The sequence below is a fragment of the Monopterus albus genome, unplaced genomic scaffold, assembly GCF_001952655.1.
Source record: "Monopterus albus unplaced genomic scaffold, M_albus_1.0 scaffold236.1, whole genome shotgun sequence".
Lineage (NCBI taxonomy): Eukaryota > Metazoa > Chordata > Actinopteri > Synbranchiformes > Synbranchidae > Monopterus > Monopterus albus.
Window position 1 is genome coordinate 551141 of NW_018128116.1, and position 6008 is coordinate 557148.

A 6008-nucleotide genomic window follows, 5' to 3' on the forward strand; every position below is an offset into this window, starting at 1 on the left:
AGTTTCAGAATTCACCTTTTTTTGTACAACAAGAAATATGAGCAATGGTTGTGCTGCTCTTTCAGGAACCGGTGAGAGAACAGAGGAAATCACTGCATTTAAATTGCGTTTGTGTATGACAACAGTTCATTGTTACACTTGTCAGGTTATATGCCCGTGTTTGCATATGTTCAGATAATGAATAGAAGCAAATACAGATTCCTGATGGCAAGGAAACTAGTCACAGCCTGGTTACATGAAAACACTGGACTTCTTCTTCTTCTTTTGGCTGTTCCCGTTAGGGGTCGCCACAGCGAACCATGTGTTTCCACCTAACTCTATCCTCAGCATCCTCTACTCTCACCCCAGTTAACTTCATGTCCTCTTTTAGCACATCCATATATCTCCTCTTTGGCCTTCCTCTTGACCTCTTGCCTGGCAGCTCCATCTCCAACATCCTTCTACCAATATAACCACTATCCCTCCTCTGCACATGTCCAAACCATCTCAATCTGGCCTCTCTGACCTTGTCCCCAAAACAGCCAACCTGAGCTGTCCCTCTGATGTGCTCATTCCTAATCCTGTCCATCCTGGTCACTCCTAAACAGAACCTCAACATCCTCATCTCTGCTACCTCCATCTCTGCCTCTTGTCTTTTCCTCACTGCTACAGTCTCTAACCCATACAGCATAGCTGGTCTCACTACTGTCTTGTACACCTTTCCTTTGATTCTTGCTGCCACTCTTCTGTCACACAACACTCCTGACACCTTTCTCCACCCACTCCAACCAAAAACACTGAACTAACATTTCTAATTTTCATTTTGGCAGTCACCTGGCTCCTTTACCTGTTCTGTGTCTTACTGTCTATTTTACAGCAGGTAGTAGGAGGCAGGGCCAGTTAGAGGCAGCCAGGCCCGGCGTTTCCTGGCTGTAAATCTCCACCCATGTCACTCCTTGGACCTCTCTTCTGCCCTGCGTAGCTTTGGTTTGTTCCATCCAACATCCATATACACACACACACACACACACACACACACACTCTTGCTACTGTCCGCAATGATTATCACACCCTGTGGCATTTTCTTGTGGTTATTATGGGTTAATAGGTTTTGTCTGTCTTCATCGTGTGTCGTCCTCGCCAGTGTCACGGTTTTAGGCCCAGATTGTGACTCGTCCTACAGTGTGTTCTGCAGGTTTTATCTTGTATGGTATGTAGTAGCCTGGGGTCAGTGTGCTTCTTGTTAAAGGTCTAACTTTTTAATGTAATTAGTGACGTCAGTTTCTGAAGGGTATCACCTGGGGATTTCCTGCTATGCTCCACTGCATGTGTATTGGGTGTTTGTTTTTGTCCATACAGAAACATAATAGGCACTTTGTTTAAGGAGATGTAGTTTTGTTGTGTATTAGATGAAATTGAAGGTTTGTAGCAAAATGACCCCCTTTTATGCAGAAATCAATTTTTTAATGAAGTACTAGGAGTAATAAATAATAAATGGACTGTCTTATCAAAAATAATTGATGTGGTTTATCTACTTGCAGGAAAGGTTTGTTGTCATTAAATCAACTTTACAATATAGCCCCTCAAATCAGAAAATTGCATTTGTAACATTTGTAGAGTTTCTAAGGAATGTTACTAAAAGTTGTGGGAATGTTTCTGTCTGCATTATGCCAGTTAAAATATGGGGTTTCTCAATGACCTGCTTTGTTTAGAGTGTTACACATCTCTTTTCATTGGTACATATACCGTTGTTTACATATCCATGGAGGAGAAATTCACATTAATTAATGTTGTGCTGTTCACGTGCAGCAGGAGTTGTGCGTGTTCACAAACTGTCCTCTCATTTTTAGGAACAGGCTCTCTAGTTTTATCATTCTGAAATAATTACAGACCATTTGGAGTTGTGATGGGTGGGTGCAAAGATAATCTAGAGGTACCCAAGATTAAACATTAAATGGCTGGAAATGAGCAAAATGAGCAGCCATGGGCACTTTAACCTATGTTCCTATGTGCAGGGGTTAGCAAATGACGGCCTTCAAACAACTGCCTAAAAGAATCCACACATTTGTCTGCATTTAGTTGTTCCAAGTCAGAGCTTGATGTTTTTATTTTCTTACTTTGTGTTTGTGAGGAAGACCATGTGGGGTCATGGGTCTTAGTTTGTTTTGTTGTCTTTTTTGCCAAAAGTCTTTGGTCTTTAGACTTTAGACTTTAGTCAGGGATATTTACAGTAATTTCACACTGAACATTTACATATCTCCCAAGATGCTTTTGTGAGTGTGTGCACTCTGCCATGAATCAGTGTCAGGACACAGAGGAGGAGGTCTTCCTCACTAAAACCACACTGAGTGGGGGCCATGGCTGCCCCACTGGAGCTATGAGGTGAGCCGAGGACCTCTAAGTGCCCATGCAGTGGAAACACTCCATTGTGTTACAGGCTCAGTCATGGCCAGTATTCCACAGTTTCACCTTTGCCGTGCTTGTATGATAAATGCATGTGTGCATTCAGTACTTTTAATTCACTATATGTTCATTTGTCAAGAGAACATCCAGAAAAGAAACGGGTAACCTTAGTTGGAGACAGTGATGTGATTTCTAAGGCATTTCATTGCCCACTATGTGATTTTAAGCAGCCATTTGTTGAGATGGATGTGTTTAATCATTTAAGAGGCCACTTAAGACAGAAAGAAATGGTGCCATGTCCATTTCAGGCATCACAGCAATAACAATTTGCACATTTCACAATGGTCTGAACAATTTACCATCTGAATTGTCTGGAGGTTTGTAGTGTGAGCCCACAACGTTTTGTCATCGTCTTCACTGGGCTGCATGCCTCCAAGTTCCGGAGTTGTTGTATACAGTGCACCTGAAGACCAGAATACATCAAATAGTGTGCACAGTGTACTATATGAACTGTCAAAATGCACCGTTTGTTACACCTTTCATGAAAAACTGGGGAAATGAACTACATAATATTGTATACATCTGTGCACATTGCCTAAATAGAGCAAGTGGACATGGGTAATGAAAGTACTACCAAGTACTTGTACAGTCAATACAATTCTTTGATAAATGATGCAGGAATATTTTAGCAGCTCTGTAGGTTTATATTCCAAATTTATCATGAAGCCAACAATGGGTGAGAAAGCATTTAAAGGTAATTAAAAGCTCTACAAAAGCTAGTGAATCTGAATATTTTGTACAAACCTATATGAAATCACACCATTGTTTCTATTGTCCTGGTGAACTTACCCATCCACAGCCTAATAGAGAAGGATTGTAGTGTCAATTTGTTCTTGAAGAGGGAAAATGTAAAGGATGCATTTCCCCATTGCTGGTGATCATCTGGAGCATCTTGTTTGTGTAGCCAACAGACAGGATCCTCTGGCCACCGTCACCTTGAATGTAGAACAGGAGTAGAATAAGAAAGTCACAAATGTGAAAATGAAATGTCTTAATTTGAAGAGCACATCTGTCCGTTTAGTCATTTTCTACACATCCAACCATTATAGGCACTGATTCAACTTCTCATGTGTTGAATCCCTCACAAAAACATTACAAGACCATTACTTGCAGCTTTATGAAAGTCTCCCTCCAGTTAGTCTTCATTTCTGGATACTCAAAGACCTTTAATTTAGACATGAAATTCTCTCCATTGTTAACAGGACACCATTCTTTACCATGAACTTACTGATAGTTTTTTCTGTCAAATCCTGGCATTGCTTCCACCGTCAGTAAAACCTGTGGATATTTTGAATATGATCTTAATTTAAACAAAGCAGGCTTTTCGGGTCGTTCATGAATGACAACTGGCAGTTGGTTTGTCTGGACTTCAATCCAAATTGAGGCTCCATCTTACGAGACGTGGCAGAAAAACCCAAGACTCACGTATTTACCTAAAAAGGTTTCTTCACTACAACAAAAATCTGTTAAAGACCAGTGTCCTCTAAACATTAACTTGTTGGGTGTTTAAAAACGAGGGTGCTAACGTTAATCTAGTCCAGATATATTCGTTATACCACACCACAGTTCCCATAACGCTAGCAGTCAAACTACAGAGCCAACAGGGGATAGGTGACTAGTTACCGCTAAATCGTGGCAAAAAATCTCCTAGAAGCAAGGTTTACCAATTAACCTCGTTGTTAAAAGGAACATACTAAAGCAAAACAGCGTATCGAAAGGCTAACAGCACATGGAGCTAATTAGAGAGCACACGCCTGGTTTGTTGTTTTCAGCCGAAAGGCTTCTTGCTAGCAGAGTTTTGCTAACCCGCTAATGCTAAATAAAGTAGCCTACATGAACGCGAAATTATACATTTATTCAACCGCTTTACCTCATTACCTCAGAGTAACTACTAAAAATCTGCATACACACAGAACGCTGCACATTAAAATTGAATCTCAAAAGATCTACAGTAGGTTAACGTCATCACCAGTGAGTCGTGGGCGTCCATAGCCCTGTCGTCAGTTCACCATCTGTTGTCTGTCCTTCCTTAGACCCTTGCTGCCTTATATACCCCACCCACTGACAGGTGGCTGTAATGAGCTCATCAGTGTTAATCACTTCACCTGCCATCGTCATTAGTGATGGTCCTCTGTGCCGAGGTGTGTTTTGGTCACGTGATTAGTGACGTAAGAGCCGCTTTGCTCCATTTGGTATTGAACCCTTGTCACTGGTTTGTCTCAGCTCACTTCACCCGTCAGTGGTCACAGTGTTATGTCTGATTGGTGGAAATGTCAATAGACAGAATTCCTACTGGTAACGTGAGCTGTACTGTAATTTGCTGCATTCTATCTGTATTATTTTCCTACCAGCGTACATACTTATTTGCATAATGTTATCTATTTGGTAACAATTTGAATGTGTTAGGTTAACGTGCAGTTCTTGTGAAATCGGTCTCATTAAAATGCACATTTATGCAAATTCCTTTCAGACCATCTTCTCTATTATTAGTGGGTTCCTGCTTTGAAATGTTCCAGACTTACTGTGTTCAACAGCACATCTATTGGAGAAACACAGACAGCAGCATGAACATAATGTCCCACCATCTAGGCCGCCGTAGTAACGGGACATAAAAAGGCATTATGAAATAATAATGTCCATAATCACAATAAAATAAACCCTAAAAACTCTGTTAAGAATGATGAAATCCCATTTCAAAATAATGACAAGTTTTAATATTTCTTGAATGATTTCACAAACTGTCTGTGCAAGTATGTATTTTACACAATTTATTCCCGACTATTATTTTCAGTGTTGTTTTTATCTCATTTTACACTCTGGGTTTCCATAAAAGGCTTTAACTGTGAACTGTTCTCACCTGTAAACCAACACTAAGTGTTTAGGTACTTCCATATTGATACAAACCTTTGCTATGAGCTACCCATGATGGCTATAAGTAAACAGCTACAGTACTTTTCCTTTCAGCAAACAGCAAATGTACCACTGAACATTTTCACAGTATAAAACCTTTCTCCAGCAGCCAGACAGGATGTCAAACTTTGGTTCAGTTTGATTTCGCTTTCATTATTCTCCAGTCTCTTTGGAGCGCAGTACAGTCAGTGAACCTCTATTTTGTGTGTGTGTGTGTTACTCTGTTGCTGTCTGTACCAAGAGTCTCTCCCCTGTAGCATTATGTGGAGTCCCATCAGGTGCTGCTCCGTCCTAACGCTGTGGTATGTTTAATGGAAATGCAATTTGCACGGCTGAACAAAAGTAAAACTGCAAGTCAAACTGTTGTCTCTCTGTAATAAAGCAATAGATGCCAGCACTGTTCAGAATGAGCAAACCTACTGTTTTGTTGCACTCAGCCATCTTGTGTTTGGTGCTTTTACAGGTCAATGTGAAAACACCTTGAGTTCCCAATGGCTTGTAGCTGATTTCTATACAATGGTGCCCTCATGTGGTCTCTCTCTTCATTACTACTTAAACCATAAGGTAAGTCAGGAGAAGGTTGCTCAGGATATAACAGTAGTAAAGTAATTGATTGGAGCAGGCCCAGACATTGCCCTGTTTTTCCTTTTACATGT

At 40.6% G+C, this 6008-nt stretch overlaps 1 long non-coding RNA gene across 1 annotated transcript; it reads right to left on the reverse strand.

Moving 5' to 3' along the window:
* Window positions 1-2718: 2718 nt before the first annotated feature.
* On the reverse strand, window positions 2719-4408 carry LOC109971853 (uncharacterized). The gene is made up of 3 exons (XR_002276598.1): window positions 3671-4408; window positions 3232-3377; window positions 2719-2845 (listed from the first exon to the last, which is right to left on the reverse strand). It is a non-coding gene; the product is annotated as an uncharacterized LOC109971853 (long non-coding RNA).
* Between the last annotated feature and the right edge of the window lie 1600 nt (window positions 4409-6008).